At 42.2% G+C, this 22,464-nt stretch overlaps 1 protein-coding gene across 4 annotated transcripts in view; it reads right to left on the bottom strand.

Moving 5' to 3' along the window:
* Positions 1 to 22,464, bottom strand: part of SERTAD2 (SERTA domain containing 2) — a 154,984-nt gene that overhangs the window by 50,808 nt on the left and 81,712 nt on the right. The window lies entirely within an intron of this gene.

Raw genomic sequence — 22,464 nt, forward strand, 5'->3', positions numbered from 1 at the left:
AGAAGTCTAATTCGCAAAAATACGAGTTACAGAGCGGGGGAGACAATGGATGATCAGACCGTGCATTCAGCAGTAGTAGCAGTAATAATAGAAACAATAGTGCTACTAGCAATCTTCAATAAGGGATCCATCCAGTGGAAAAGAAATTCTGGTGACTTAACAGATAATGCCAGCATTAAGGAAGTAGATTTCCACTGCTTTCTTCCGGGATCTTTTGGTCTAGGACAGGCCAGAGAATCTCTCCAGTAATAACCAGTATGATTCTCCTTAGCTTCCAAGACAGATGAAATGACCCAGCCCCTGGCACACAATAATCAGTTGAATGAAAAGTAAAGGAAGAAACTCAGTAAACTTTGCCATCTTTCCTCCCCCTGGGTATTGAATCAGAGGAGACAGGTTTTCCTATCACAAAACCATCATTTCTGTAAAGTCACACTTGGGTCACAAAAATGAGATCAATACATGAAGGAAGATTTGAAGGAAAACCATTGTAACACTATCAATATTTTAAATGTAACACTTATTTCAAAGAGTATTCTAAAACTTCATCCACACCGATTCAAATCTTGGCGACCACTTAAAAATCTTCATTAAATAATCCTGACTTTTAATTATTCACCAAGTTGTACGAAGTAACAACCCCTCCAATGAAATATTTTAGGGAATATTAAAAGAGGCAGAATATTATATTTCCCCAAAGGAGAAAAATCTTAACTACTTACCTGCTTTCTACCTAAAGCAACCCCAACAGTCTCCAGCTTTAGATACCTAAAGCCTGAGATGAATAGTTTGTGCCCATTAAGAAAGATTGGGGCAATCTATTCACAAACAAAAGACCTTCATCTCCAGATGATGGGATTAAAATTTACATCCCCCACCCAAATTCTAAGAACAGGACATGACCTTTAGGACATAATAGGATTAACCCACCACCATTAGAATAGCAAAAGACACCAGGCTCACTACATTGCACAACCCCCTGCAGCATCTCAGAACCCTATAAAAATCGATATACTCATCAAACCAATTAGTCAGCTGTCCCAACATGCTGTTGTTGCTTCTGCTCATCAATAAACAGAGTCCTTCTTTCCAATCATCCTCCATATTATTTCCAGTGCCTTTCTCCTGGTTTGGAACCGGATCAGATTTTTCTTCCAACAAAGTGCATTGAGAAAAATAAAGCTTTAGGACTTACCATAGTAATATTATTAGTCATTATTTGTGAAAGCCCGATTGGTCGAATGATTAAGACATGGGGCTAGTAACCAGGAGATTGTGAGTTCTAGTCCTGCCTTAGGCATGAAAGCCAGCTGGGTGACTTTGAATCTGTCATCCCAACCAACCTCACAAGACTGTGGGGAAAGTAGAAGGAGGGTGTATACATAGTCCTTGACCTATGACCACAATTGAGTCCAAAATTTCTATTGCTAAGCGAGACAAGTTAAGTGAGTTTTGTTCTATTTAACGACCTTTCTTATCATAGTTAAGGAAATCATTGCAGTTGTTAAATTAGTAACATCTGGCTTCCTCATTGACTGCTTGTCAGAAGGTCACAAAAGGTGATCACATGACCCCTGAACACTGCAATGATAGATATGAGTCAAATATCTGAATTTTGATCATTTGACCATGGGGATGCTCCAATGATTGGAAGTGTGAAAAACAGTCATAAATCACTTTTTTCAGTACTGCTGTGAATTTGGTCACTAAATGAAGTGCTTTTTTTAAGTTGAGGACTAACTGTATGTAAGTATGTTTGCTACCTTGAGTTATTTATAAAAATAAGGTAATGAGTAAATAAATAATATCAAGGCAGCTGATATCAGTCAATTATCTTCCTGTAATCGAATCATATTTTAGAAGTTCAGAAGGCATGTCTGAAAAATGAAATTCATCTGGAAGTGCAATCTTTAACGTTTCATGCAATATAAGTTTTTTAAATTCAAGACTAAGCAATAGAAATGATATACATACCCCCAATTTTAGATATCCAACATGGTTGTGAGAATGGAGACTTTATCCAATGTGTTCTGAAGAATTTGCATCCTACTGTAACCATATTTAATCATTTAGATTTCCATACTTTTACAATCTAATATTTTCCTTGGAGTAAACGTTTATATTTTTGTTTAAATTGAATAAATTATTATTAAACATAAATAAGTTTAATAAAACATACTTTGTGTATTATTGTAATCCACAATTGCAATTCTTAGTCTTCTCTTTCTCCTTAAAAAAAACAGGACTCATCTTGATTTTTAATTAATCAAAACCTGGTCATGCCATCAGCCCCAGGAGCCCCAAGGGATTGGCAAGGTGACTGTCATTATTTTCAACATCTGTTGTCCGCTCTTAGCTTTATAAACATTATTTTAGATTATTACTATCTTGTATGTCATCAAGGGAGAGATGGGTGTCTATATAAATGTTATGGTGAATGATAAGTAATCTGAAGTTAGTTTCTATATTGGTATGTTATCATGATGTGTGAAAGCATTGTGCAGAATGAAAGCATTGTGCAGTTTATTTTCAGTATTGAGAATTACAGTTTATTTTGCAGCGGAGATTTTGGGGTGTTTTTTTTTAACAAAATGATTTTTTTTGAAGATAGTAAGCAGATAGTATAAGCAATTTTAATTGAACTTAAGCAAACATCTACACTTTTAAGTTCCCTTAAAACATATAGACAGACAAATAGACATACATACAAAAATTCACTCTGCACCACCAAATTTAGAAATAAATTCATTGCCAGAATTCAGTGTGAGAATGTCAGATTTAGACTCAACTCCCACTCCATTCTGCTCCATTAAATGTAAGTGCAAGGCCAGTTACAGTGAACACCACAGGAATTGCGAATTTTTTCTCTTTAAAAAGTATTGTTCATAGTACTTACTACAATAAAAACCTGAATGAAATAATATTTCTAAAATTCTGTTCTATGATGGCCAACTGTTTGTGGATGCTGTAGAAATGGTTCCTGCATCAGAGAGTTGGGTTACTTGACTTCCAAGATACCTTCCAATTCTTACATTCTACGAGGCTATGAAATTCATCTAGGATTTAGAGCTTTATCAAATTGTTCACCTAAGTCAGGGATGGGGAATCATGGCCATTTTATGTCTTATGGACATGCTGGCTCAGGAACTCTGGGAACTGAAGTCCACAAGTCATAAAAGGACCATGGTTTCCTATCCCTGACCTAAGTTCTTTTCATTCACTCTCCTCTCCAAAGCACAAGTAGTAGTTGCAAAAATATATTTATAATTATTTTAATTATAAAAATATAAGCTGGATGTACAATTCTGTTCCAGTGATGCTCCTATACCCCATTCTTAGGCCCAGGGTACCTGCGAGACCACCTACTGCCACCAGTAGCCTCCCACCGTCCAGTACGATCCCACAGAGTTGGCCTCCTCAGGGTGCCATCGGCCAGGCAGTGTCGGCTGGTGACCCCCAGGGGGAGAGCCTTCTCTGTGGGAGCGCCTTCCCTCTGGAATGAGCTGCCCCCGGAGCTTCGCATAATCCCTGACCTCCGCTCCTTCTGACGCGCCCTAAAAAGTTGGCTTTTCCAGCAAGCCGGCCTGGCCTGTTAATTTTAATTTTAACTTAGCTTAAATGTATTGTTTTTTAAAAAAATTTGGTTTGTTTTTTTGGAAATGGATTTAATCTTTTTTAACTTTTGGGATGTGTGTTTTTTTAATGTTGTACGCTGCCCTGAGTCCTTTTGGAGAAGGGCGGCATATAAATCCAAATAAACCAAACCAAACCATTCTGCCCATCATTGAATGTAAATAACAGTAACAATAGTAATAGCCGGGAGACTATTTGTGCTACAATGTCTAACAACCACTAGCAAGTGGATTGATAATCTGGAAAGCACTTGGTTATTTTCTAAGCAGAAAGAATAACTAAATAACATCTACAACCAAGAAGTGCAACGGGAAATCAACCGAAGGTAGATAGTCTCTTTTTCAATGGAACTCTTAACCCCATCTTACACCCCACAGATGAAGACATGACCTCTTGGAAAGTTGTAAAGACATGGCTACTTTGTGGGACCTTTCAGCATTGTTTCTGGGAACCATCAAAAATTTGATATTGCAATAATATTATTATTGCTATATTTTATTATACAGTGTAAGCTGCCCAGAGCATGGGTGTCCAACCTTTCAGCTTGCCTGAGCTGCATTGAGTGAAAAGAAATTGTCTTGGGCCCCTTATAAAATATATAATACAAGTTAATGTATATAAATCACATAATAATGTTTAAAGTTTACAATCTTTTGGGGTTGCATTACTAGCTGTCCCAGGTGACATGTGGCCTGCAAACGATGGATCGGACACACCTGGCCTAGAGTCTGGATGCTTTCATGTTTATTAATTTCATAATATTGCACTATGTTATTAAGGCTTCAGAAAAGTTCTTCACTACGGGATCTCAAAAGTTTACAATTCAAGTATGTAAATGGTATAAAAATTATAAATTGCATAGACAAATTTACAGTTGGGGTGTTTTTTTTAGATATTATAGGAAAAAGTTAAAATGTCGTTAGAGAGCTTCAGCCGCTGTCATCACAAAGAACCAAAGCACTTATCAGAAAACAGCTGGGGGAACTGGAATTCAGGATGATATATAAAGCTCCCTGCCCCCCCACAACTTACTCCCATCACCAAGGGAACTGGCCTCCTAGAAAACAAATCAGTGAGTTTCATATTGCATTTTCGTCTGGTGGTTCTGAATGAATGCTAACCTGAGCACCATTAAACCAAACGTTAAAGCATATCAAAATCAATGGGACTTCGCTGTGTCTAGTTTTGGAAGACAAAAATCCCCAGAAAACACCCATATGAATTTCCGGATTATTTTGACCAGTGTGGAGGAGGTGGCGGCGATTATTGGAAGAATCAGTATGTATATCAAAATTCAGCCCATTACCCACAATACCTTGTGCTAAATTTTCATTTTAGAGTATTTGAATTTCTTCCCCACTGGATGTTGTGAATGAAAATCTCACACTGACCAAAAGGAGTCTATTGCCATTCTTTGTTAGATTCTTCTTTCATTCTAAGTGTAGATAGAGCGCTTAAGGAAAAGCACAAGGATATTTGTGGAAAAAAGCATAAGGCAGGAGTGTTGTGTCTGGTGCCTTGAGCTCCTGAAGGGGGGAAAAAAGGGACACAAAGCTCATAATCCATACATCCATGCCTACAACTGGACTTTTGAAAAACTGCTTGTTGAGATTCCCAGGTCAACAGGTGGGATGGACTTTCTTCGTTGGCATCCATTGCAAAGGACTGTGCTACCATTGGGAGACAGAAAGTGCCTGAGCCTGCATGGGTAGCCTAAGAAAGTGTCAGCCAAAAAGAACAGCCTCCACAATCACAAAATACACTGGTTGACAGCCCTTTCATTCTTCCAGGCAGCTGATTTATAACTTTTACTTTTACAACAGGGTGAAACTGTCCTTTGTAAAGCACAAAAGAAGCCCCATCATTTTCTGTAGAGAAATCTCATGCACTTTGCTTTTGATGTGATGGGAGCAGGCACCTCCGAAGCATAACTTGCTTCTTCTTGGGTGTGCGGGAGGGTGGGGCTTGGCTCTCTGCTAAGTGTGGGTGGCACTATCAGAAGGAAATGCAGTCGTGTGAATGAGGAAAAGTTTCTTGTCTTCCACTAAGGAAAGCTGCTTCGTTTTAATGAAGCAAAGCAAGGCGATCTGTTTGAAAGGAAACCTTTAGAAGTTGTAGTCACGCTGCTGCTGTTCCTCCCTCCAACCCCCCTCTCCAACGAGCAGTTGCTGAGTAGCTAAGGTGGTTCTAAATAAAGAACTGGAGTCAACAACAGGAAATAACTCCCACAGAAAAAAGAGAGCGAGCGCACTGAATACAAACTCTCTCTCCAACTCTTGCATGCAGCCGACAGCAGTCTTTTTGTTCTTTGCATATTGCATCAAAAACCATAGCTTTTCAAAGCGTGCAGTTGGCTTTTTTACCACGGCAAGTTGGCCATTATACTTGCATTTTGCAGAAAAAGAACTGCCCTCCCCCCAGTAGATAAGTTTCGCCTCTCAAACACCACCCTCAAACCCCTCCCCACCTGCCTTCCTATATAATTCTGGCTGGGCCAGCCAAACTACCGTATATCCCTCAAGAGCCCATCCAGCAAGGCACAAAATGTTTAACTGAAAAAGCTTTTTAAAGAAATGGTGTTCCCCACAAATCCACCTGCATCCATGAAAAATGAAATTGGGGGAGGGGGGTGAATGTGAAAGACGAAGTGACCAGTGGATAGAGTAATGGGGCAAATGTTGGTGTCTTTGTTGCATGCAGTATCAGCTCTGAAATTAGTGGCAACCTCCGCTTTCAACTGTAAAACCCATTAGCTTCTTCTCAGAAGAAAGCATTAAAAGCACTGCACCTGTTGGACAGTAAAGAGGATATTGGACAGAGCCATCAGAATTAATAGAAATGAATTTGGTTCAGGAGCTGTAGTTTACATCTTCCATAAAATTATAGATACCTCTGTATGACTGGCAGCACACAAATAATTAGTGTTCTCAAAAGATAGCTCTTAATTTTGAAGACTGCTAGGTGACCAGTTTTTCAAGATGCTTGAGATCAATTCTGGGGAAATTAAGGCACTTCAAAGCCATCCGCTCCCATGGGCTAATATAATTTCTTCCTCTGTACTACTCATAATATAATTACTCTGTACTCTGTACTATTGAGGTGATGTGCTATTGGAATAGCATGGCTGCTCTTTTTTGCAACATCCCCTCAAATTAGGCCCATATGATATAGCTATTCCCCAGACCAGCTCCTCTGCCCTGTAAATTAAAATCTTGATCCCCATTCACATTGGCCCTTGTGAGTGACTAATACTTGAAAATTCAGTGATCCTGTTCTCAGCTTACCTACCTAGAGACGGGTTTCCAATGCCTGAATCATCTTTTTAGTACACCCTTCTGTATTGGCCAAAGTCACAAAGGGCTCTGAGAAAGACCTGGTGAATAATCAATTGCCAAGAGGATCTTTCTGATGCAAATGGGGCCTAGATAATAGGAAGAGGGAGCAGGAAGTCAATCCTCAAGCGCTTGAAGGAAGCTCCAACAAAAGGAAGCTAGTTCACTCTGCAGCTGGGAGAGATTCCTGTCCATCAGAGCTGATTGATGATGAGTCATTTAGCATTGCCCATTTAGGCAAGGATGGAAAATGTAGAAAAATGAAGTCATGATCAGCAAGAATGTTAGGCACCAAAAGAACCAGCATTGGCATCATATTTTAAGAGCACTGTGGCTTTCCATAACTCAAAATATATACATGGAATATTTAAATAGGAATTGTACCTTACACATTCTCACATGCACGAAAACTGGATTTTTAGTAACCAATGAGAATATTAGATGCTGCATCCTGAGAGATTCTTTCCTTTTTGACCCCAAAGATTAATAGGGGAGGTGTGTGTGTGTGTGTATGTGTGTGTGTGTGAAGGGAGAAGGAAGGTTATTACGTGATTAAAAAAAGATGCAATTCCGAGCATTGTTCACAACATTTCCAAAACTGCAACCTCCATAGTATTTTATCGCTTTATGTCTTTAGACATCAATGCATTGTGCCCCCTCACAGGGCTACTGACACTGCAGCTGTGAGGGGACAGAAATGGAACAAGTGGCAGGAAGTGAAGGAGGAGGCTAATTCCACAGCAAAAAGAAAAAAAGGATAACAAGATCAGGTAGGAAGAGATTTTAGAAAGTTATTCTGGCAGGCAAGTTCAGAGGTTGAGGATGGTGGAATGTTGCAGTCCTGGACAGAAAAGCAGGAGGAGACCTTGCAAGGCCTGGTGTGTGACCTCCCTTTTCCTGTCCAGTAGTAGTTCTGGCAAAGCTGACCAGCAACCCCATCCCCACTTCTATCATTGTGTGCAGTTGCTACCCTGATAAGCTCTAATACATAAACCCAGCTCTGAAAATACAGCCACCAACACACCCTGGCCTGCATTTCCTTCTGACAGCTGTTTTGACAGTTGGGCTGTCTTTGCAGCAACATGATTGAGCCAGGCCAGAGGTTAGTAGTAGGCAAAATCATAAAAATATATATGAATAAGGGATTAGCTAGCAAGTTATTGATAAATACAAATAGGAGGAATGTAAAGATATGTGTGTGTGTGTGTGTGTGTGTGTGTGTGTGTGTGTTACAACCCCTGGTATGCCCAAATATGGGAGGGAACTCACTATTCCCCCTTTCTGTCTATTGGCTCACTGCAGGAGACCATCCAGCACAAATACAACACACACACACACACACACACATGCATTTTGCCCCACTTTTAGCCTTCATTTATGAGCTATTTTATGGCCCCTGCCAAGAACAAATGGAAAAGAAATGTTGGGTGGATTAACTGAAACAATTTTCCACTAGGATAGCTTACTTATGTACTGAAGCATATTATAATCAGTCCACGCTGCAACAGAAATAAGAATTTCAATATTGCTGAGCTACAGTTAGTAGAATCCCTTGCCATTTTCCATGCTGCTGAGATTTACTGGGGGTAATTCAACAACATCTGGAAGAATATGGCTTCACCCACACCTGCACAATGATCACCTGAGTACATGTTTAAATATGCTCTTACTAATAAACAACTGACTATATTATTCGAGGAGGTGGGGGGGTTTCCTCTTCAAAATATACGACTGTGCCAGGTAATCTATCATCCTTCTCCATCCATCTCTACTTATTACCATTTTGGAGACAAAAGCCTGTTTTAAGCCATGTTAAGTGAGAGAAGCAGTTTTTACTTATACGCTTGGAAAATCTACAAAGGAGACGAAGCCAATTTTATTTGGTAAACAGGAATTGGCTGCCAGGAGAAGAGCAAACCCCAGCAAAAACAACATAGAGATTTGAGAGTAAAACTTGGTAGCTGTTCGAGCAAATCCCAGTGGAAAACTTTGGTATGCAAGCCAAAATCCTGACTCAGTCCTTGCCACAATTGCAAACAATTGTACCTACTGCTATCTGAAGTTGAGCTTTTCTTACTGAATTTTTTTGAAGTTGTTAACCATTGATTTCTCCCCCCCCCTCTTTAGCAGCTAAAAATCTACAGAGATGCACACAGTGGCAAATCTTGAGCTTGTTCTCTGAAAAAGTAACGGGAGGAAGGGGGGTGGGAAGAGAGAGAGAGAGAGAAAGACTGAATACAAGAATCTGTGAAATTGCAATGTTTACAAGCTCACAGCTCATTAGCTTCAACCTTACATCTGAAAAAGCGCCCTGTTTCTGCCCACTTGAACTGATACACAAAGCTTTAACAACAGCCATGATTCACAGTCAGCTCCAGTCATGCTCATAAGTGATGTGGCACATTCTCAGTGCCTCCAGTATTTGCGTAATTGAGCTTCATTTGTTCTGCCCCTAGCTTGCGTGGAGTGCTGAAAGCAGCAGTGTCATCCGCCCCAGCTCCTCCTCCTCCTCCTACCTGGCCGACAGCACGACTCACTATGAATAAGAGAGAAAACTATGGATGACAAAAGGTACACTGAGGGATCAGGAAGCGCTTTCTGTCTTATCCTCTGAATCAAAAGGAACAGAATGAAACTCTTAATATGGTTTAAGGTCTCTACAAAATATCATAGTATCATAGAAAATATCATTCATTTTGGAGTGCATTCTTTGGGAGGCAAGCCAGTTTGGTGCAGTGGTTAAGGAATCAGACTAGAAACCGGGAGATTCTAAGTTCTAGTCCTGCCTTAGTCACAAAGCCAGCTGGGTGACTTTGAGCCAGTGTCTCTCTATTTCTTAGCCCTAGGAAGAAGGCAAGGGTAAGCCACGTGTGAAAAACCTTGCCAGAAAACTATTATTAGAGCTTCACACAGAAACAAGTTACTAATGTCATGTGAAAATCCAAAAAAGTTAAGTCAAATCTGATCCTGGGAGAAATGAGATTCCAATGAGTGAGTGCCCAGAGGAAAAGGCCAGATGGCACTTTTTAACGGAATGGAATGGTATGAAAGAATGACTTTGGGAGACAGAAGAAGAGCCTCAGACTAGACAACAGTCGGATAAGAGCAGCTCAGCCCACAGAAGCAAGGGAGGTGTGGCAAACGTCTCAGAAGGGACCCTCCCTAGTTTCTTTCACTGCAAAGGGAAGGTGTAGGGAGATGTTCTTTCAACTAGTATGATTCTGTTAAGATAAATTTACAAGTAATCTAGAACTAGTACTTCTGGGTATGCTTCTTGTCTGGACTACCTCGCGAGGTTGAAATGGATGGGACCAGAGCATAATACTTCTGTCCAATGTAGCAAACACTATTGGGGAGATATGGTGCTGTGCATAATCTGGTTCCAACCCATGGAGGGTTTTAAAGGTGACCTCCAACGCCTTTGAATTCTACTCAGAAGTGCATGGTTGCCAAAGCAGCGTGTGGAGAAGTGACATATGTTCCAACAACCAATGTCCACAAATGCTGAGGCTTCTGAATATTTGTCAAAAGCAGCCCAATGTGGAGCACGTTGCAGTAGTCCAACAAGGAAGTCACTAAAGGTGTGAGTGACCATGAGTAGGGACTCCCGGTCTTGGAACAGGTGCAACTGGTACACAAACACGGAGCTGTGCAAAGGCACTCCTACCCATGGTGTAATCTACACTTCAGGCCAATTAGTCGCTTTAAGTACAATTAGCTCCATCAGTTTTAGCTCATGTGGCCTGTGCTACCAATACATTCATAAAGATACAAAAGTATATGAGAGGACGGCCACATCTCACAAACATGTTTCTTTAGACTGGTCACCACTTGAATGCCTGGGTATCTGCCATAGAGCCCCACAGGCTATAAAGAAGAATCAACCCATCCAATAAGAACATCTCGGAGGTGGGGGGGATTACTTGTACCTCCCCTATATCATGAAATCAGAGGGAAACAGGAAAGAAGTGATGGTCTTGTCCGTGATGGCCCTCACATTATCTAAGGAAGGTCAGATTACTCCTGACATTGTGGGCTCTTCTTTCTTTCTTTCTTTCTTTCTTTCTTTCTTTCTTTCTTTCTTTCTTTCTTTCTTTCTTTCTTTCTTTCTTTCTTTCTTTCTTTATTAATTAATTAATTAATTAAAACTCACAGGAACACTTACATTGCTCCAATTAGATTGTTGGTTTACATTTTGATATTATCGTACTAACCATTGTTAGTTACCCTGCGGGCAATTTATGTTTGTGTTTCTACCAAGAAACACATCCATCAAGAATAACGTGGTTATGTCTGCCTATAAATCTTAAAAACATTTTAAAACATTGGCATTAATTTACTGCATCATAAAGACACTCAGTTCTTCAAACATAAATACTATTTTTTTGAAACAACAGCAACAACACATCCTTGTGAGATATAGAGAAAACTATTTTTATAGTTTCACTTTTATTATTTTCTTGATACTTCCTACAGTGAATAAGGTAGCAGAGTTGAGAAAAGACAGAAGCAAACTTCAAGGGCAAGAAGAATATTACACAGAGTGGATGCAACAATAATGTTGACATGTGGCAACAGGAGTTTTGTAAAACCTTTTCCCATTCTAAGGACAATAAAATTCCCACTTCCACCCAGCCCTACAAGTTACAGGGGATATTTTCTACTTGTTGTACTTTATTGTATTTATTTATTCCTACAAATGTTTGCTCTGTACTTAATTCAGAAGTGGGATTTTAGCAAACTCCCAATATACTTGCAATGATGCAGCCAAAATTGAGACACAGTTATCCACATCTACTAAGTAAACAGGTATTTGGAATAGATGGAAGGAAAGAAATAATGTATATATTTGTGTAGTTTGGAAGAAGGATTTATTTTATACAATATACATTATGTATAATAATAGTAATTAACAATAAATATTAGTTACTATGTATAGTAATAGTATTAACACGCTTGCTCGTGGCTAAGATGCTGAGCTTGTCGATCAGAAAGCTTGGCAGTTCAGCGTTTCAAATCCCTAGTGCCGCGTAACTTGTCCCAGCTTCTGCCAACCTAGCAGTTCGAAAGCATGTACAAATGCAAGTAGAAAAATAGGAACCACCTTTGGTGGGAAGGTAACAGCGTTCCATGTGCCTTCGGCGTTTAGTCATGCTGGCCACATGACCACGGAGACGTCTTCGGACAGCGCTGGCTCTTCGGCTTTGAAACAAAGATGAGCACCGCGCCCTAGACTCGGGAATGACTAGCACATATGTGTGAGGGGAACTTTTCCCTTTCCCTTATAGTAATGGTAATACTATACTAATACTAATAATACTAACACTATTACTACACAACATTACACTACACTACACAACACATGTACACTACTCTATAATGCAATCCTTCCAGGCTTCTTAGATACTTAAAATTCAGCAAAAGAAATATATAAATCTGAAGCATCTTGGTCTCCATTTGAATGGTCTCCAGTAATTATGCCTTTGATAAAGCATCACCTACATATCTCCAAAAATGTACAATAAGAGAACATGTTTCACTAGAGAAAAATCAGAAAATCAGCACTGTCTCTTCGAGAATGTGGGAATCCCTCTTTTGGACTTTAGTGTTGAAAAGATTCTTAAAAATGCCATGCGTAGCCAAGAAATCAAACAAATGGCTCACAGAACCAATGAATTCAAAGTTCTCACTTGAGACACAAATGATGAAGTTCATATTATTATATTTATGCAAATATATGTAGGTTGGGGATCATCCTAAAGACATCTTAGTGGTTGCTAGGAGTCAATACTGACTTTAAAGCACATAATCAATTAATCAAAAAAGGTGTGTACCAGAGGCAAATACTATGGAATCAAATACTTCTAGCTAAAATATGACGTTAACCATATACAGTTAGGAGCCCCAAGAGTTGGGGAACAAGCATAGGGATGCTCATTCTGGCTCAGAAAATACTGTCTCCTCATCTTCTATCACATTGTGTACCAAACCTCTGCTTATTTCAATATAAACTATCACAGCAAAAAGCCTTTTTGGAATTTGATGGCGATAAGAGCAGAGCAGAAGAGGACAATGTATAAACATAATGAAGGATTTCCATTTATGCTTGATATCTAGCTTGGGGGCAAAGTTCCAAGAGAAGTAAATGGCTTAGGCCTGCAGGCTTTCAAGGGGACACATTCCTTTGGAAAACAAAAAGCAAAAGTGCAGAGACTCTAGTCAGCCTGAAAACAACCCAAATGGGTGCAAACCCAACCAGTTTAAGGTAACATGATGGAACGGTGCTGACCTCAAAGAATATCAAACGTAGGTTGGTGAAAGAGTCTTCTATTGACAGAAAGTTACAAAGAAACATATTTTAGCACTAGCTTCCTATTGGAAGAAGTTCTTTCAACAGATTGCCTCTCTCTCTCTCTCTCTCTCTCTCTCTCTCTCTCTCTCTCCCTCCCTCCCTCCCTCCCTCTTTCTCTGAATTCTGTCTGCCTGTCTCTCTAGCAATCTATCCAGCCGGCCTAGTGTTGAGGTTAAGTGCCACACCAGGTACCTTAGGCAGCTGGCTAGATAATTAAGGCTAGTCACTTTCATCCAGCCCTCCATTGTGAAGTCAACAAACATCTATACACCAACCTACACCAAGCCAGCACAACAGATCATGGTCGTAACCTTCAGTGAAGACATCTTGGCCCTGAGTGGATTGATATGGACTGATAAAAATAAATATAAGTTATATATTTCCACCACCTTGGAAGTGAGTCGCGCGGACGGAGCTTTGGGGCTGAGGAGAGAGGCAGGGACGGAGGGAGTGGGGGGAGAGGAGCCGCCCCCCTCACCCCCCAGGCAATGGGGAAAGCTTTCCCCAAATGGGGGGGGTGTCGCGGGAAATAAAAAGGGCGCACGCTGGGGGGGACGAAGGAGGCTTTGGCGCACCTTAGAGGCGGGCGGTGGTTGCAGGCGGCAAGGCTTGAGCGGGGTGAAAGCGCAGCCCCTTTCATTGCTTTCCCATTCACCCCGCTCAAGCCTTGCCCGAGGGAGCTGGGGATCGGGCTTTGGGTTGGTGGGAGACCTTGAAGGAGTGGGGGGGGAAAGGGACTGGCGCCAGTGGAGGAAGCAATGCTACGCAGATCAGTGCACTCCGCAGTCCCCTTAATGTTCACTCAGGAAGGCGGAGAATGGGACTACGTGTGCTGCACACGTGGTCCCATTCCCCACCTTCCTGATGACATCACCAGCCTCCCCAGCCATAACCCTCACTGCACGTCACTGAATATAACGGTTCACATATATATATGTCCAGCTTTGCTCTATATGACCTATATAATGAGATCATTATTAGGTAATAATGAGATCATTCTTCTGAATTGCTCAGAGGACTGGGGTGGATGGGAGGGAGTTATGTTAGTTCACCTTCCTTCAGCGTTGATGCAGGTCTGTGATGATTGGGGAGGAGAGGTCTTCCCTTGGCCCCTGCCATGTGAAGTGCTTGGTGCTTTCTCCTTCCTTTTCAACATCTACATGAAGTCACTGGGTGAGCTCATTCATTGCCATGGGACTAGGTATCAATATGCTGATGATAACTAATTATATATCTCTGGCCCTGGTGATCAAGTGATGCTATGAGCTTCTTATCATAATATCTTGGAGAATCTAGTTGGGGAACAACAGACTTCAGCTGAGCCCTGGCAAAACTGAGTGGCTTTGGTTTGGGGGGTGGGCTTTCTGATTCTAGGACTATGCCATCTTTCATGCTGGATGGGATTGCACTACTCCAGACAGACCTAGTGCGCAATGGAGGTCCTTCTAAACCAGGGATGTCAAACTCGATTTCATTGTGGGCTGCATCAGGTTTGTGTTGACCTCAGGGGGTCAGAGTGGGTGTGGCTAGCTCTACATCACTTATGTCGGGGCGCCTGTGACAGCCCAAACACTCTGTGAGAGAAAACAGGCTCCCAAGCTCCATTTTCGGCTGCAATGGTCTCCTGCAACCCTATGCCAGCAAAAATGGAGCTTGGGAGGATTGCATACAGCCCTCCCCAGCTCCATTTTGGCTGGCAGAGGCAACACGGGCCAGTCTTTTGCTGTTTCCAAGGTGGCCCAGTGGGCCAGATCTAAGCACCCCAAGGCCTTGATATGGCCCCCGGACCTTGAGTTTGACACCTTTGTTCTACACTCACAACTCCTGCTTGATGAGCATAGGGAACTCTTGTCTAGAAGGACCTTTTTCTTATGTGCCAGATACATTAGTTCCTGGATAAGTAGGTCCTAACAGTCACTCATGCTCTAGAGTCACCTCCAGACTGGACTACTGCAATGCTCTTTACATGGGGCAGCCCTTAAAGAGTATTCAGAAGCTTCAGCTGGTACAATTATGTGTGCTCTTAGGGCAGAGCATGTTACATCTCAGCTCTTTGAGCTGCACTGGTTGCCAGTTTGCTTCTGGATCCAATTCAGGGTGCTGGTTTTAACCTTTAAACTCTTCATGGCATTGGAGCAGGCTATTTGAGGAGCTGCCTCTCTGGAAACATTCCCATCATTTGCAGTTTATTACAGTATTTTAAAAGGCCATAAAATTCCCAGACTGTGAATTTAATTGAAGACTAAATCAACAACAACAACAATAATCTACCTTAGTAGCTGTTAGGCCCTTGGTTAGTACTTGAACTATTGAGTTTTTACCAGTCCCAGACTGTGAATCGAATTGTAGACTAAATCTTTAATAATAATAGTTTTGTTGTTGAGGATGATAACAAGAACAAAATTAATAGTAATAATAGTAAGCTACCTTAATAGCTCTTAGGTCCTTGGTTGGGACTTGAACTATTGAAGTTTTTACCAGACCCAGACTGTGAATCAAATTGGTTAAATCTTAAATAATAATAATAATAATATCATCTACAAAAAAGGGTTTGGAGGGGTCAACAAACGTTACAATTAACCTACAGGAGAAACAGAGTAAAGATTTCCAACATCCACATTTTCTGTCACAATGCACTTCGTCTGATACTTAATCTGCTAATAATCTGGATCAGAATGTGTAGGACATCAGTGCATAGTATTCTTTTAATCACAAAGCACAGTTTTAATTTAAAATCCACAACAGATTAATTAAGGCAATAAACACAACATGATGGTGAATGTTTGGTAGTTACTCTTTCCCCTGCAGGGCTCTCCAGCTCCCAGGAAAGATTTTTAGGGCAATCAGTGGGAATCAGTAAAAACAAAAACAAAAACCCTTCCCCTCTTCTGTGAAAAACAACTTCTTGGGACCTATTCCAATAAATCTGTGAATACTGGGATCCTTCTCCAATTCTGCATTAGAGCTTGTTCTATCCAAGATCAGTCCTTTCAGTCCCCAAATGTGTCTTCAATGCCACCCTGAGATTGGAAATAAGCCTCTTGAATATGGGGATTAGAGTGTGGGTCAACATATACAACTATTGGCTCAAAGGATCCTTTTTTCCTTTGGCTTCTCCCATTAACTATGAGGGATGTCTTTCGACCCACATGGAAGAAGGCAGGGGCAATGAAAATCTCATCCTTGGGCTTCTCTCCAGGTCTTCTAGTCAGCATGGATGTGATCAAGTCAAAGCACTAATTAAATAGCAGTCACAAAAGCGCCCAGCTCTAGCCAGGTCCCCAATCTTTTTTTGCCAGTGAATCCAAGTACTCTCCCTCCCCCATGGCATATTTAACCAATTTAAAAATACCCAACTCCCAGAGGGCCTTTATTCTAGCATGATGTTCCCTCAGCTGTCCTTGGAGGCCACTGCAGGAAAATTCCCTACCTGGAGAAACAATACCTCTGTGACTCTGGACACAGAAGAAACAGAGTATGTGCTCCTCCAGTATCTGTATGGCAGAGACATTCGTAGTACCTTTCTCTCATCCTTATGGCATAAATACCCAGGTCCCACAGGATAATTCTATACCTCCCTGATACTTTCAGATATCAAGCCTGCTACAACTACAATATAAAGTTGCCAGATTCTGTAAAGCACTCCCCAAAAGCCTCAGATAATAACCTGTGCTATAAACCAGTCTTACTGAGTAACTAGTTTGGCATTCTAGAGTTGTCCATACTGTACTTCAATTTAGTTTACTGTAATTTAGTTTACTGTATATTAACCATTATGCTCCCCTACACCTACGTAAAGTTCCTACCCTCCTTTTACATTTCTTATATACTTTTATTTTTATATACACTTTTGTTTTATATCTTTTAGCTTTTTTATATAAAAGGTATGTTTTAGACTCTATATTTTCTATGCTTTTTAACTGATTGTACTCACTCTCCTTAGGCTGGGTCTTTGACTGCAATAAAGATTTGATTTATAATTTGCTCACTGTGATAAGTCCTATCCCATTGTATGCATGTACATTAAAAATAAAAGGCCATTCTGTATTTTATACATGATTTAGCCAAACACATTTCGCATAGTAGCTCATATTTCCTACCTCACACAAATAAAAAAGACAGCTTAGGAACATCCCAAACAAATTCATTTAGCACCACAAAGTTTTTTTCATTAATCAAGCAGAATCAAATGCTGATATTCTTTTTGCAGAGCATCTGAACAATGCCTGAACAGAAAGGCATACAGTTGAAGTGAATTTATAATGCATGCAACATTCAGAGTCAGTGGAATTATCAAAAATCCACAGGTTGTGTGGAGTTAAAAGAAAAAAATCCTGGATTACAATTAGTCTTAATGATCCAGATATATTTCACTGGATTATTACTACTGTAAAGATATTGACAAATGGGTAACTGCCCAGTATTCCTTGAAAACACAATGCAACAGAAATGGCATTGCTAAGCAAAGAAAATATCAGTTTGCATTCCTTTCTGGGTTCAAGAATGGGAATACCCTAAACTCACAATGGGAAAAAAGAAAACCGGTTGTCTCTATGAGCAGTTGGACTTTACATTCATAACAACATTAATATTCGGAAACCAGATTGTTATTACTTGCCCCATCTTCCAAAACTTAACAGTAAAAGTGACTGCCGTTTTAAAAATGGTTTTGTTTAATCAGTTCATTCATGAAAAAAAAATGTGGGTTGATTCCCCCCCCTCCCCCCAGTTTTGCTACTTACAATATGGCTTATATCTCTAGATCAGTGTTTCTCAAACTTGGCGACTTTAAGTCCTGTGGACTTCAACTCCCAGAATTCTGGGAGTTGAAGTCCACAGGACTTAAAGTCGCCAAGTTTGAGAAACACTGCTCTAGATGATTAGATCACAATCCCCTTTTGAACAAACTGATGTACAGATATGTTTAATTGGCTAAATAAAGCCATCAGGTCCACAGCATTTAAGTTACTTGAAGCCTGGAAGATATTTGCTAAAACCTCTCATGCAAAAATATAAAAATGCAGAATTCAGCAGTTAAAGATATTTTAAAAAAAACAGTATTTATAAATCAATAATTGCATTTAATGTATCTAAGATGTCACTGGAGAGATTAAAATCCATGATTGTTTTTCTACATTGGACTCCTTTTTTTAAAATTACACTTCTATCCTACATGACTTTGCAATGCATATTGCAAAGGTGACCAGCATGAATCCCACAAGGTAAACCAGTCCAGGAAATCAAGTTTCCTACAGACCACAGAGGAAATTTGGAATTTAGTATGCTTATGTAGTGTATTAAACTCTGGCTATAGGTGAAGGCTTGGCTGATCACAAAATGGCTGCTCTAGTCACAAACCTGACCCATTTACCGGAAGTGAAACTGGTGAGGCTACTCCCAACAATCCCAATTAATTTCTGCCACCAAATACTCCTTAACATAACCTATATCTTCATGAGAATCCCTTCCAAAAAGCTCTGGTCTCATAGGGCTAAAATTATTTTTGAAATAAAAATGACACAAGCTAGGATTTTCCTTTTCAGCAAATCAATTCATTTCATTAACCCTTTTTAAAAATCTATGGATCAAGTTGTGTGGTAGGCACCAAGGAATGGCCACAGGGTTGGAGTCCCTAGTTTGAATTACATTTTGTAACTAGGATGTCAGGACAAAGCAGCATGCTCTGTGCTAGTTAAAACCATCTCTTTTTTATACTTCTTTTGTTCCCAGCAATATCAGTTCAAGAAGGCTACTGACAAGCGTATAAAACCCTTTCATACTTCAGGTGCACATGAGTGTGCAAAATGCGCAAAGATCATATAACCATGTCTTATATTCAAAGGACCCTGTTTAAAAATTGCACAGGAATCCAGCTATTTTAAGGTAATATGAATAAATCTCAAAGATTTATTTCCCTCAAATGTACAAACTCATATCCACACATGAACAAAGTAAAAACACTTCCTGCTCCATCTGACACATTCTCCATCTCCCAAGTTGCTCTGCAGCCTTCCTAACGCCACTATGGTCTTCCTGCTTCTTTCACCCATTTTTTCTTGTCATCCCCAGATCTTCATTGGATTATCTCCAGTTTTCCTCCTTTTATAATTTTCCACCAAAAGTAGTATGATTTTGAGGGCTCTGGGTCTGTAAAAATGGTGTCACCTGTTATCTACCTTTGTAATTTTCAGATGAAGACAGTCCAAAAGAAATGGACTTGTAAGAGACAAAAGCAAAAGTACCTTTTTCAGTTATTCCATACAGCACCTGAAGTAATTCGTTGTAAATGTGCTAATGGGTAATAGGAAGAGTTCATGCAAGTATGAACAAGTAAACTGTAAAGATAAAAGACATTCAACAACAAAATAAGCTGCTGCAGACATCAGGTGGGAAAACAAATTCCCTGGAAGTGTTTGAGGCCAAAGTAGGTGTTTAGATAGGTTGTGTTATCCTGGTTAAGGTATCCGACTAGAACTAGGCAGACCCACAATGAAGCCTATTTCAGCCTCCAAAGATCACTGAGTGACTTTGAATCATTTTTTCTCTGTCAGCTGCACCAGGTTGTTGTGGGACAACTAGGAGGACAGAGTGCTAAGGAAAGGCAGGCTAAATCCAACCAACCAAAGTACTATTATACCAAATACAAATAGCAGAATTCTGAATGACCACTTGGAAGAAACGGAAGCTGAGGGGATTTTTAGTCAAATGTTTTACATTGTTTTTAGGGGGTTCCAGGGAGGGGGGGTGGGTTAACCAGGCCGGGAGGGAAGCCAGCGCCAGTCGAACAGGTGAGTCCAGGAGGGAAGTGAGCGGGGGGGGGGGAGAGGGAACAAATTATTCCGGTAGAGGGTTGTTTTATTACATCGGTCGCGGGGAGGGGGGGACGCGAGGACAAGAGGAGATCACAAGGTCGGTTGGGAGACCGTGGCTGTTGGCTACGCCCGGTCGTTTGTACCAACCCCCGCAGCCTAGGTGGTCAGGAACTACAGAGCCAGGGCCTGCGGCTGATGCTTTGCAATGCAAGGTCTGTAACCAACAAGGCCCCCCTCATTAGCGAGTTGATCTCGGAGGGGGAGCTGGACCTTGCAGGGATAATGGAGACCTGGTTGGGCCACGAGGGTGGTTTACCCCTCGTGGAAATGTGCCCACCGGGTTTCCGTGCATTCCATCAGCCTCGGGCCCTGGGTAAGGGTGGTGGGGTGGCGGTAGTTATACGGGATGGTCTGGAACCGAGAGAGTTCACTGTTCCTCAGATACCCGGTTGTGAATCCCTAGGTGTGAAATGGGGCCCAGGGAGGCAGTTGGGCCTGCTGATTGTATACTTGGCTCCTCGCTATACATCAGCGGCCCTGCCCGAGCTCCTCGAGCTGATCTCAGAGACGGCGGTTGAGATCCCCAGGCTTTTGGTCATGGGGGACTTCAACCTGCCGTCGACGGGAGCAGCATCTGAGGTGGCTCGGGAGTTCATGGCTTCCATGACAGCCATGGGCCTGACCCAATTAATTCAGGGCCCCACACACGAGGGCGGTCACACACTGGACCTTATTTTTGTATCTGAACAGTGGACGAGTGATCTGGGAATAGGGGACTTAGTCATTACTCCCCTGTCATGGTCAGATCACTCATGTCTCCGGCTCGACTTCCCTTCCGCTACCCCCCTCCGTGAGGAGGCGGAGCCAGCCTGTCCAAGCTGGTACCGCCCCAAGCACCTGATGGAACCGGATAGGTTCCAGACGGAACTTGGGCCACTACCTGTAGCCCTGACCCGCGCTCGGTCGGAGGACCTAGTGGCCGCCTGGAATATGGTGGTGGCTGGGGCCTTGGACCGGGTTGCGCCTTTGCGACCTCTCCTACGGCAGCGATCCACCCGAGCTCCTTGGTATACCGAGGAGCTAAGGGTGATGAAGCGCCATAGGAGACGTCTAGAGAGCAGGTGGAGATCCTCACGCTCCGAGTCTGATCGAACACAGGTAAGAGCCTATTTACGGACCTACCTTGTGGCATTGAGAGCGGCCAAACGTAGACATTGTGCCGCTCTTATTGCGTCCGCGGATAACCGCCCTGCTGCCCTGTTTAGGGTGACCCGCTCTCTCCTGTCACAGGGGACGCGGGGGGCACCCTTGCAGGGTAGAGCAGAGGAGTTTGGGGAATATCTGCAGGACAAAGTCGCTCAGATCTGGAGCGGATGGGCCCCCTCCAGTGGGCCGGACGAGCCGTCAACAGTGAGTCTTGTGAGACCATTCTGGGAGGAGTTTGACTCTTGCCCCCGAGGATTTGGACAGGTTGCGTGGACGGCTGCGACCCACCACATGTTCAATGGACCTGTGTCCCTCCTGGCTGGTACTGGCATCCTGGGAGGTGACACGAGGCTGGCTTCTGGGCCTGGTGAACGCCTCATTGGGTGAGGGCTTCCTACCAACTGCCTTGAAAGAGGCGGTGGTGAGGCCCTTGCTCAAGAGGCCTTCACTGGACCCAATGGAGCTGGCTAATTATCGTCCAGTCTCCAACCTTCCCTTTTTAGCGAAGGTTGTTGAGAATGTGGTGGCACAGCAATTTCCACGACACCTTGACGAATCCGAATATCTAGACCCACGCCAGTCCGGCTTCCGACCCAGGCACAGCACAGAGACAGCCTTGGTCGCGCTGGTTGATGATCTCTGGAGGGCCAGAGATAGAGGTTGTTCCTCTATCCTGGTCCTATTAGACCTCTCAGCGGCTTTTGATACCATCGACCATGGTATCCTATTGCGCCGGCTGGAGGGGATGGGAGTCGGAGGCACCGTTTTACGGTGGTTCGGCTCCTACCTCTCCGACCGGTCGCAATGTGTGTTGACAGGGGGGCAGAGGTCGACCCTGAGGTCACTCACTTGTGGGGTGCCACAGGGGTCGGTCCTCTCGCCCCTCCTGTTCAACACATATGTGAAGCCGCTGGGAGAGATCATCCGTGGTTTTGGGGTTGAATACCATCTGTACGCTGATGATACTCAGCTGTACGTTTCAACCCCAAATCACCCCAGCGAGGCTGTCGAAGTGATGTCCCGGTGTTTGGAAGCCGTCGGGGTCTGGATGGGGGACAACAGACTCAAACTCAACCCCTCCAAGACTGAGTGGCTGTGGCTACCGGCACCTCGGTTCAGTCAGCTGACT

Source organism: Natrix helvetica (genome assembly GCF_964273705.1).
Source record: "Natrix helvetica genome assembly, chromosome: 2".
NCBI classification, from domain to species: domain Eukaryota; kingdom Metazoa; phylum Chordata; class Lepidosauria; order Squamata; family Natricidae; genus Natrix; species Natrix helvetica.